This window comes from Triplophysa dalaica, chromosome 9 (genome assembly GCF_015846415.1).
Source record: "Triplophysa dalaica isolate WHDGS20190420 chromosome 9, ASM1584641v1, whole genome shotgun sequence".
In the NCBI taxonomy this organism is placed as follows: domain Eukaryota; kingdom Metazoa; phylum Chordata; class Actinopteri; order Cypriniformes; family Nemacheilidae; genus Triplophysa; species Triplophysa dalaica.
Window position 1 is genome coordinate 6,352,080 of NC_079550.1, and position 12,693 is coordinate 6,364,772.

Here is a 12,693-nt window from a genome sequence, read left to right on the forward strand (position 1 = left end):
GGCACAAGTGGGAAAAAACTTTATAAATAATGTAAATAATACTTTTTGCTGAAGGAAAGGGAATAATCTAAATGTTTACATTGAAGATCAAAATAAATTCTCACCAGCACATCTTTTACGGGCTACAACTTGATTGTCACTTATACTTGGGATATTTAAAGAAGTTTTATTGTTTAAAACGGAACACGCTGTTTTGTTATAGGGATTTAATGTCAAAATTCTAGTTTACATAAGCAAAACTCACTTTTCAAAGAATACAATAAATAGCCTTATTTGGGGTTTTATTTAGTTATAATAAGCAAAAAATCAAATAATTTATTTAACGTCTTATCAAAAAACAATGATCAAAACAATCATTAGTTAAAGCCCTTATTTATTGAGTACGTCTAAACATTTTACTACTTTTTGCTCATTTCTTTCTTTCATTATTTTTCAGATTGTTATTTATCTTTTCAGAATGTTGTTCTGTTACACTGTGAAGCAGTTGTAGAATTGTTTCTGTTAAAGGAAAACTTTATGCTTCTGTTATAGATGCAATATTGATTGTCACCTTCACATGATGTAAAATATAACTAGTAAGACTCCAAATGTAATACGCTACTAGTTTTTGTTGTTGTTGTTGTTGTGTGTCTTCTAAATTTGGGTGGCCGATGGAGAGGGGCTTCAATACTGACCTCGCATACCCTTCCGAAAATGTGCAGTTGCGCATAACCTCCTGCCCATAACATCCTAAGCCCCAGCACCACTCTTTTAAATGTTGATAACCACGAAACTCAAAAAATACAAACTGAATCTCCTCTAAATCTTAAAGACAACTCGACAATTAACACTATCAAGACTTTCATTTTATTGTAAAGCACATAAGACAGCACTTTTTCACAAAAATTACTTTCCTTATGTTGTTGCTTGCGAAGCAGCAAATATTGACATTTTGTGCTTGTTTTAGATGTAATAATACCCACACCGCACTGAATTTTATGTGATGTGCTGCATTCACGCATTAAAGGGCCGAAATCCCAGGGGTTTTCTGCAATTTAAATATAGTCAGTGGTATCCCCAGAATGTGTTTTTCAAGTTTCAGCTCAAAATACACCACATACCTTTCATAACAAGATGTTGAACATCATGACCATTTGTGGCCGCAATGGAAAACGTGCCGTTATTGTGTTGGTCTCTTTAAATGCAAATGAGCTTCTGTTCCACTCAACGAATGCAAAATAGGAGGTCGAGTGCTTACACTGTGGCTTCGATGACATCAAGACAATCAAAACGGCGGAAAGCGCAATTACGTAATTACGCAATTACGCAATCCAACCAAAACCATACACTAACTGCAATAATAATCATCTTAATGCCTTGATCATACATACGAATTAAATGGAAAAGACAAAAATATAAAAAGAACAACATATGCTGACCTTTTTCTTTTTTCTGTTGGCTGTTGATGATTAATCATGTGCATGCATATTACTAACAAATATAAACACTGATATAGGCATATACAATATTTGCTATCAGAGTAGTTGTATATGACAGACAGGTATGTAAAGATCAGCAACCAGGTGTTATTACGTTGTGAGCAGCAATTTCTGCGTAACCTCATTGTCTTACAAATGCGAACTCTGTTTCTATCCGTTCTCATGGTGGTCGCACTTAGGACAATGCGAGAAAACACTAAACTCACCTAGAAAGACACTGCTATTACTTTCTTTTGTTTTAATCAATAAGCTTTACAGAACTTATGACGGTCACAAGTCTTCTGAACCGATGGGCGCGATGTGTTTACCACTAACGTTAGGACACAACACCTGTCTTTGGACCAAAGTAAAGTCTCAGGTTTAGCTGCGAACACAACAGCCTATGGTAAACTCATTATTTAAGAAAGGCCGATTAGAATTGCTTCTTCTCCGGACGCAGAGTTGACGGCGTCTCGCCTGGGACTTTCGATAGTTTAATACTCCGGCCGCCAAGGTTGCAACGGGACGAACCTGGGCACCTCGGAAAGGTCTCCACGCGGCCTCCTTTTCTGTTCCAATTTACATACATTTGTGGTTTCTAAGACATTTTTGTCGCTGCCTAGTGGCTACATCTGCTCTTGGCTGCACGAGGCCCTCATATGATGGAGTCTGTAAATCAATATGACACAAGATTGTTAGGGGATCCCAAAAGCTTGTTTGTGTCACTTGTGACAACACTGTTGTGGTTTAAAGAGATTACAAAAAGAAGAATAGGTCGATTTGTCTTCTGGGATTGCGGCCCTTTAAAGGGGTCATATGGCGCGAATACGTGTTTTTCTATGTATTTGGCGAGTCATGAGTTGCCCATTCAAGTTTTTGATACATACAATTGCAAAAATTAAAGAACATGCTATCTAAAAGCAAATGCGAACCCACACCTGCCTGAAACAGTTTTTGGTAGCATTTGACAACGACTGCCCAAATGTAGATGAGAGTAAGGTTGGCGTACTTGTAAATCTTATTGTATAGGCCTTCCCAGCTAACAAACGACGCACCTGTTGCGTAATATTGGGCATTTTTGGTAATTTCATGACTTACCACCTGACAACGTAGCCGGCACGTCTGATGTTACAAAAAATACAAAAATACAAAAAAAACACCCACGAGGGTGTAACATAACAAAACATGGAACAGGAACAAGAACAAGGACTGACTAAACTAGGACTAACTAACACTTGACATTAAACTACAATAAACTAGACTAGACTACATGACATCAGGGAACAAGAACTCCCCCACATGACATACAAGACTAACACAATGATCCAGCACAAGTATAAATGTAAAAGCACAAGGTCAATATAAAGGGAACCAAATCAAGAGGGGACAGGTGCAGGGGATAAACTAATTAACACAACTAGTAAACAGGAGGGCAGGAACAATGACAAGACCGGAGAGAGAGAGTATGGCAACAAATAGGTGCCAAAATAGTCTCTCTCACACATAAAACAAAGGATCCTGTCTAATTCCGCCTCGAGACCAAGAAATACCTGACAAGGTGAGGTGGAATCATGACAGTTACAAGATAACCAAGGACGGTCGAGTTACGTAAAATATTTGTACTATTTCAGTAGTAACATGACCTACAGGTAAGGTTAATGGCACGTTGTGGGCACCAATACTTTTTCTGATTTACATTTATTATTTACATGCTGATTAGTTTTTTAAATATGGGTTTTCATAACGTTTTTGGTCAGGATGTTGTTCACCAGTTGATGAAATAAGCCGGCAGCTCTGTGTTGTGGGAATGTAACAGAACTCACGTTCATAATTGATCATGTTCATAATTCATCACTTGGGCCGTCAAGTTTAGAACAGCGCGTGCCCAGTAGAGCTGCGTCCAACAGGACTACTACCGATATTCTCCAAAGTAAGACATGTTTTAATTTCTCATTTGTCGTTTAATACTTGTAGAAAACGAAGTTCAATTGATTTTTTTTAGTTAAATTCGGACAGAATGTCGTCCGACAGCAAGTAACAATGCTTTTTTGAAGGGCTTTCGTACTGACAGGAATTAAAGTTCCTCTAACAGGAAATTTCTTTTATCAGGTTACGTTCATACTCATTACTGCTCAATGAATAAACGGCTTTTCCGGAACTAAATGAGAGTATACTTGCAAAAAACGTTGCTCTAGGTTTCATTTTATTATTTTTCTGGTACACAGCGCCGCTGTCAGTCAAGAGTAACCACGGCAACAAGCAATCACATTAAGTATATTTGAGGTATTTTTTGTTATATTTATGCTTCTGTAATTATCTGTGGTGAATCATGCTTGATGCTGTTTTAAATAAAGTTTTAAATAAATCTGTTATATGAAGTTAAGTATCTGAACAAACACGTGTTGTTGTTCATTTTAATGTTTTTAAACGGTTTGATATGTTGCTGTTAATATGGTTTTATCTATATAAATGAAAAGTATTCCGACTCTGAGTCTGTGTCACTATGTGTTATTTTAAAAGTATAAAAAATAGTTATGGGCACATAAGGACAAGTTAAATTAGTTAAGCTGCATGTCCGCCCAAAGAATATTGGATAAAATATTTAAATTATTAACTGGTTCCCATCACAATTTTTTTTATCTATTACGTTCTCACGACGAGACCAAAACAGGCAGATTACGTCACGAGATTACGTCGAGGCAACGAATCCAGGAATTTCACTTTTCCGGTCGCCACGCAACGACGTAGGTTTGGTCAAAAGATTACGTTGACGTTACGTAACAGTCACGTATTTTGGCTTGCTGGGACTGTAGCATTGTTCGACTTGATGCGGCGCTGCAAGATCGAGAAGGGGGAGTCTGCAGACCTGGAGCATGCAGTTTTACGCCCTATGCAGTTTTAGGACCCTGTTGTTCCTTATTTCTCCAGTAGGGGATCACTGTTCATTATGAACCACCAGCACAGACCTAACAGATAACTTCGTCGTCTATCGCGAGTTAGAGTTGTGGTAAATAATCGTTTTTGTTACTAAGAAATGGCCCAACATGCAGATTTTTTTACCGATTAATTGATATTGTTATGAATTAATTTAAACATCTTAAAATATATATATATATATATATATATATATATATATATATATATATATATATATATATATATATATATATATATATATGTGTGTGTGTGTATATATAGATATGTGTGTGTGTGTGTTATTTAAACACAAAGACAATACAATATACACTTATTGGCGACCAGGTCAATGTTGTGTCTGGATCAACCTTAGCTAACCACGTGTATGCCAACTCGATATCTCTTACTCATTTTCATATTTATTTTCTTTATGATTTATTCTCATTTTGTGGGTTGATGGCCTTTCCTGGTAAGATATTCTTCTGGCCCTGTTAACTTGAATTATAAATTATATATAAACCATTTCAGTTTAGCTGCAGACGTATTCAAGTTTTTTATTAAAAATTCAACAATTGAGCACCAACAACCACAAACATGTTCAAACTCAAATTGAAAACATTAGTCCCATATGGATCTTGATTTGAATTGTTAAAGAGATGATACAATTATCTATCCTACATACAATATACCTCTTTGATATTTTCCATAGGATATTTTAACTTAATGATATGGATTCAAATGTATGTGCACCTAATGTGCGTTTTATCACGTTTGTGGTTGTTAGTGCTCAATTAATATTTTCTTAATAGTAGTTGTTGGCTGGCTAATCAGGCCTATTATGTTGTGATATTATTAATCTCATTTGTAATAATACTTGGAAATAATAAAAAAAATACAGCAGGGACGTAAAACTGCATACTCCCCCTACTGGAGAAATGGTAAAACTGCATGCTCCAGGTCTGCAGACTCCCCATATAGGCAAGATCTGACAAGCGTTTAACATCAAATTACCGCGAGAGCGATTCGGCAAACCATAAAAAGTTTGCTTTCGAATCGCTCTCGCGGTACTTTGATGTCATCCGCCAGTCGGATTTTGCCTCGTCGCATCAAGACGAACAATCCTAATATTTAAATGCTCAAAAGTAAATCACCAGAGGGCGCCACTCTCCATCCTCAATTACCCGTTATGTAGTATCAAAATGTTTCTTTTTTTACGTAGGCCTTTTCATTTATCATCTTATTAGATCTGGATATCAAAAACTGGGGTTTATTTTTTTTAATGAACATTTAAGCTTCTTTTTTTGTGTCTGTGAAGTCGTGTCTCACTGTTAGGCCTATTTACTGACAATGATTTGAGAATTCCTTGTTGCAGTTTAAACCCAGCCAATAAGATATTTATAATAATTTTATATTAGACTTTAAATTCATAAAATCTCAGTTTACTGCTATGAACATGCACTTAAATCACGTTGCTTGGCCGACCTGTGGGTGGCGGTCGATATATTTAGCACAGCACACAGGCTGCGTCTCAAAACCTATTGAGTTGTATACCTAGACAGCACTCTAGCCATCAAAATCGCGTTTCGATCCAATAGCATTTTAAGACTTTGCGATGTTACTACTGCTGCCTGAACGGAATAATCTCACATACACAAAATGATGCGTACAAAGGATAGTGAGTCAGATAACTTCTGAGACACCGCCATAATTCGACACTTCATTTTACACCATTCGTTCCTGCGAACAGCAGCCCTTGGTGCACGTCTGCCTCGCTGTTGCATCTCCGTTTATCCTCCAGGCTGATTTTACACTCGAGCCGATGATGCCGGCCGGAATATTGGGCACGATCATCCTCGGTCTCGGATGCTGATGCTGATGCTGAGGATCTGCAGGTAAGAGTCTCAGTGTGTTTGTGTGTGCGTGTATGTGTGTGTATATATATATATATATTGAATATATGTATAGATGCGGCAGATACATGTGATGGCGCACAGAGCATCATATCTTCCTGCTGTCATGTGTATCTGGATCAGGGAGGAAGCGTGTGATTATATAACATGCTGCTTTATGCCCGATCTCTTGATTGTGTCTTTCTCTTTCTACAAGCATGTGCATGCGTGAACTGGTTAAAAAAAATGGAGAAATCTTGAATTATTTATGATTTATGATTTGTATGTGTTTGTCAGAACAACGTTTATTGTTAAAACAGTAAGTTTTATTAGCATCATTAACAATTTTACTGGTAATTTAGTAATATAATACAGAAATAGTATAACATCAAACTCTCTATTAATATCAGGTATTATGAATGGATATTAATGGTTCTACGAGTAAACATTATTTATCAACATCGCCATGATTTAGATTAATATGTTTTGTTTTTTATTATTTTATTGCATTTCCAAACAAAATTCATTACACAGTGTTTTGATGGACCTTGGCCACATTCCACATAATCGACTCGGTGTACTTTACGACATTGAAGAATGCCAAAGACATCTGTTTTTATCTCTTCTGAGTCAGCTGTTATGATACTGTCATCAGATAATCTGAGTTTCCCTAAAACAGCACCAAACATATGTTCTTATATATATATATATATTTATATATGTGTGCTTTTATGCTTATTTTTGTTTTAAAATTGTATCAAGTTTAGGATCTGAGCACTAAAGAATATCTGTGACAAATAAAATTGAATTTTTTTGAAAATGTAATGAATCTGTCATTTATATTGTATTATTTTTGCAAATGTATAATCTAGAAAGGGAGACGCTTGAAGCCAAATATAATATTTTTATTTTCACATTTTCCGAACAATAAAGACCTGCTACAGCAATATTTGACTGTTGCTAGTGTAACGGAGGCAAGCTAGTGTAGTGCTGTGCAGTGTGTAAACCTCACTTCCGGACCTCAAGGACTCTCTAGCGATGGTCTTTAGCCTCCTCGCTACAGCGCCCGACTCCCATGCCGAACCGACCCGGTTCGAAGCCCGCCTGGTGCAGGTGTGGTTCGTTCTGGTTACACTAGGACCTTGCTACGTGGATTCTAGAGTGCTTTGGCTGGTTGCTCACTGGTCCAAGTCAGAAGATCTCTATAATTCTCTATAATGTAGTCATCTTGGGTTTTAACATCTGCTTTGTGGAAATCTTAAATCTCAACATAATTTACAAACCCATTTGAAGCAGGATTCATGTCAAACTGTAATATTGAGAGTGATTTGTGATGTCACACCTACTCAAGTCTCTGATTGGTTCTCATTGCTTTTGCTTGAGGGCTTTTCTCCTCACACAATGCTGATGTGGGGTTGGCTCTTGTGAAGGAAAGGGGCGGTGGTCTACGTTTTCATTTGGATGTTAATATTTCATTAACAGTGCACCAGCTTTAAGGGGAGTAATAGTTGCTTCCATTTGAAGATAAGAGGGTGAGGCACTTGAGAACAGGAGGTGTTACAAAAGAGAGTGGTCTACACACACACACTCACACACCAGTAAAGACCGACAGATGTAAGATGTTTGACTAATCCAGCTCTCTTCTATAGGTTAGCTGGTTTGATAAGTGGACAGGTGCAGTGGACATGCTCTGAATGCACAATGGGATATGAGAGGAATTTCATGCATCTTAATGACAGACGGCAACACGTCTCTTAACTTCTTGAGACTGGTAGCATTACTTTCAATATCACTCTGAACATGTTACAGTGTAGTGAAAGAGGAAAAACAAAGAGGAAGCATTAGCAGAAACACTGTCGTGGCCGTTGGGCACGGGCTGCATGCTGACGCCTGGAGGGACAAGCTGTAAGTGTTTTATTTATACTCGATGTGTGGAACAGAAATTGCATCAGTCAAGAGGACTGTCTACCCTTCCTTACCATATGTCAATAATCTCTCAAGTCTAGTCAGCGTTGGCTGTTACAGTGGTAACACTGCTTAACATGGTTAGGTATTACAATGCGAGTTACTCGTTTGTATGGAGTTTTATGGTAGGCGATACATTCTCTTTAAATGTTGTACGTTTGTTCTCGAACTTGCCACTTTCACACAAAAAAGTTGAATGTTTTTGTGCTGCGTCAAACTTCAGTTAAGTTAAAACTTGTTTTATCAAATTTATCAATTGTGTATTTGTTGAATGTGACCTACAGCAGATGGGAAAATATAGTGCACTGAGAGTGTCTTTAATTATTTCAGAAACAAATGTGATTGCTGTGCAAAAATTCTTTTGTGGTTGCTACTGTATGTGGTTGTTAGTAGAGATGCACCGAATATTTGGCCAACGAAAATTTTCGGCCGAAAATGGCCCAAAAGCGCATTTTCGGTTTTCGCCCGAAAGACTTTTATCACCGAAACAATACGGCCGAAATGTTGTGATGTGACAAACAAGATACCGCTCCTTTGATGCATCTGTAGCGGACGTTATTCCTTTAATCGCAGCACTAAAGCGTCTCCTAAACTGCATGCACCCTCAGGGCTCTAGAGTGCGACCAATATTCATTTACGTTTGTGAACCAGAGGTCGCGTAATCCCAAAGATTCTTTGTCATTGACAGATTTTTCTACCAGTGATGGAAAAATCTGATGGCCGCCCGTCATTCTGGCGGATCACAATGAGGGCAATTTGTAAACACCCGTTTCCCTTCAGCGGGATATGCTCGTGAAGCGATCTGCGTCTCGTTGTCTTTTGACTGACTAGACATGTGATGCGATTTGGGAAAACCCGTCGGGTGTCGTGCTGGGACGCGGGAAAGACAGTTCACCTATCAAAGTAAACCACATAATATGAAGAATGAAGAAGTATTAATGCACATTTCCCGCCAGTCCTGTGTAAACTATGGCAGGCAAAGTTGTTTTATACAATGTTTTCGTGAGATGACAGAGCTCCGCGTCTACAGCACCAGGAGTTATGCCCGCTCCACTGCTCACACGAGCCAGACCGCGATCGAAAAACATACAAGAGATGATCAAAAGTCCCCACACTATGCGCACGATAAACAACTTAAAACTTGCTTCACTGCTTATTAGTTGTTGTCCGTAATGTTTCATTGTGTAGTGATAATGGCAGAGCTCTCGTTCTTTAAATGTGTGCTGCACCATTTTCCATACTTTCGTTTTATTCCAACGGTTTTTACAGTATTTTTATAGACTTCAACACTAGGAAATGTTTTTTTTTACTAAATTGTTATAAGAGTAAGTCTCTTACCACTGTAAAGTGATTTTTACTTGTGATACTGGACTGTTGGGCTTTTATTTTCATAACATAACTTTAAACACTTTTTTCTCCAAATTCCGTTCATGAACATCATAGCGCTTCAGACGACAGAATAAATTGGTTATTCTATTCTTACACTACTTATTATCAACTTTGCACATCTGCAATTCTTGGTGCATTTGTTGTTGTTAAAGTTCTACAGTTAACATATGGGCTGTGGGAGTCTTTGTTTTGATACACTATTATGTTGAAGGCCTACAGAGAAAATATTGTTGTATCTTTAAGCAGTTGCACTTGTTCTGAATGCACTTTCTTGTAGTAGTCCTACAGAGAAAAATGTAAAATGCATTGGGCCTAAATGCACTTTGTTTTCTTGAGAGAACATTTAATTGTACATTTTTTCTAGCAGGCCCAGTAGACCTGTACATTATTATTTAATATACACATGAGTGGGTTAAAGTTAAACATCTTAGTTGAATTTTTTTTTATACTGCGCATTGTTGTAATGTGCTAAATAAATATTTGCATAATTTGTTATTTATTTATTCTTTGAAACTTTAATATTTATGCAATTGCAATGCCTTGATTTTAGTAAAGTTAGTAGTCATAGCCATAAATGCAAGGGTACTAATAACTGGCCTAATTTCTTTCGGTGTTTCGGTTTTCGGCCTTGGTTTCCTCTTTTTCGGTTTTCGGTTTCGGCCACAAATTTTCCTTTCGGTGCATCCCTAGTTGTTAGGTGTTTTAAGCACTTGCTAGGCTGGTTAAAGTTGTTTAAGTCAGGGGCTCTTAAAGTTTTCAGAACGTCACCCCCAAAGTAACATTGCCAGGTACACCCACTATCCTCAGAGTTGCGACCCGCTGAGGGGTTCCGACCCCTACTTTGGAAACCCCTGGATTAAGTCACAAAAAGTCCAAAATTCATGTAAGGTAGCAGTTCACAGCAGAAAATGTCTGGATTTTTGTAAGCCTTCAGTAGTTGAAGATTTGAATGAATTTGTTCATTAGAGACCAATACGTTGGACAGTGGGAGTAGAGAGATGCTGGAGCAGGCTATTTATTTGGATCAGAATTCATGAGACATATTGGCACTCTTTTTATCCACATGGCAGCCTCTGGGTTAATGCCTTCAAACAGAAGCCAATATTACAGCACATACTGTGGTGAACTTTGTTCAAGCTGTTGTGCTTTGTCTTCAACAATCAACATGATAGATAATATCATACAAAGGGATCAAACTTTGTTCTTTTTCTTCATTGAATCATATCTGTTTACAAGACTGATTTGCCAGTAACTACTTTTGTTGCATCAGGCACTGGCATTTGAACGTTATTATTAATAATTTTGTGATATAGAGAGATCTGTGTGTAGTCTATTTCCATTGGTCTTAGAATGTTAAAGTGATAGTTCACCCAAAAATGAAATGCTGTCATATTTGACTTGCCCTTTTGTCATTTCAATCCTGCATGACTTTTTCCACGGAACACAAAAGAGAATATTTTATAGAAAGTTGGTAACCGAAAAGCACTTCTATTGCAAACAAAACAGTTACAAACATTATTCAAATTATCTATGTGTTATGCTCTAGAAAGAAAGTCATACAGGTGTGAAATGACAAAGGGGTGTGTAAATGACAGAATGTACATTTTTGTGTGAACAATCTCTTTAAGGTCTAAGTAGCATTACAATGTGTGTGAAATGTTTATATGAGAATACATTTACATTTACATTTAGTCATTTGGCAGACGCTTTTATCCAAAGCGACTTACAGTGCACTTATTACAGGGACAAACCCCCTGGAGCAACATGGAGTAAAGTGTCTTGCTCAAGGACACACTGGTGGTGCCTGCTGGGATCGAACCAGCAACCTTTGATTTATCAGTTCAGTGGTTTAACCCACTAGACCACCATCTCCAAATAGGGTGTGACATGGCGGTTAAAGATCCGAACTTGTATTCAGAAGGTTAAGAGTTTGATTCATACTGTGATCTGTAGAGATGCTCTACAGCAATGAGCAGGAAGTCATCAGCTATGCTCACTTGAACAGTGCATGAGAAATAGCCAAGGCTGCACTCTCATCTGTTCACTGTCAGCTCGCCATTCATCAGATGTGAGAGATCCTCCCTCCTGCTGATTGAGTCAATACATGAGTTATGAATCCCTGTAACGAAAAGGATGGCGAGGCAGCAGATCCACGTGTAGATAAGATATCTATTAAAAATAATAAAAGAACAAAGAAACAATGAATTTAATTAACCCAATGAACACCCAGCAAAACACCTACTGAAAAGAGTGAAACTTTGGATCAACTTAAAAAAATACTTTAACTTTGGACAACTTAACTCTAACAAAATTACATCAACTTGTTACAATAATTTTTTTCTCAAATTCTATTTATGGCTTGGTTCAAATCACAATTGATACATTTCTATACATTAATACATACATAAAGATAAGTTTTCATTGTCTGATACGACCGAGTTTTAAAATATATTTGTTAAGACAATGAATGTCATGGTTCCACTATCATGTCATGTTTTATTCTTGTCTCAAGTGGAGCCATGGCATTGCCTGATGGTTTTGTGTGGGGAGAGATGTTTTTGACAATGACGGTCTTCCATACTCTCCCCGAGTCGCGTGATCATTCCTACCCTCCTGTTTCCTAGTTTCTGTTAATTACCTTGCCTATAAAGAGTCCTCATGTTTCTTTGTCTCGTTGCTCGTGCATTACTTGTTGCTACATGTTGTTTGGTGTTCGATACCTGTTTGCTGTTCGCTGGATGTTCTTGTTTGCTGTTCCCATTGGTCGTTGTTCCTGTTCTTTATAGTAAGTCTAGTTCAGTCAGTGTTAGTGTTTTGTTTCAAGTGTTTGTTTTGTAGTCTTAGTTAGTCAGTGTTAATTGTTAAGTATATATTTCCCTGTCTTGTTTTACCCCATCGTGGGTCTTTGTTTTGTGTTTCTTTGTTTAAATAAATATCTGTTACACCAATACCGTCTGTGTCTGCCTGCACTTGGGTTCTCAAGCCATGTCTCAGAGAGAGATTCATGACAGAATGCACGAGCCAAACAGAACCCAGCAGGCAGCCAAGGTGAACTGCTTGCGGTCCCGCCAGGCACG

At 37.7% G+C, this 12,693-nt stretch overlaps 1 protein-coding gene across 1 annotated transcript in view; it reads left to right on the top strand.

Annotated features, from left to right (window-relative positions):
- Nucleotides 1-5,446: 5,446 nt before the first annotated feature.
- Nucleotides 5,447-12,693, top strand: part of mtus2b (microtubule associated tumor suppressor candidate 2b) — a 54,121-nt gene continuing 46,874 nt past the window's right edge. The window contains exon 1 of the mRNA XM_056757110.1: nt 5,447-6,265. The gene's annotated coding sequence lies outside the window, so the exon portion shown is untranslated. The remainder of the gene's footprint in view (nt 6,266-12,693) is intronic.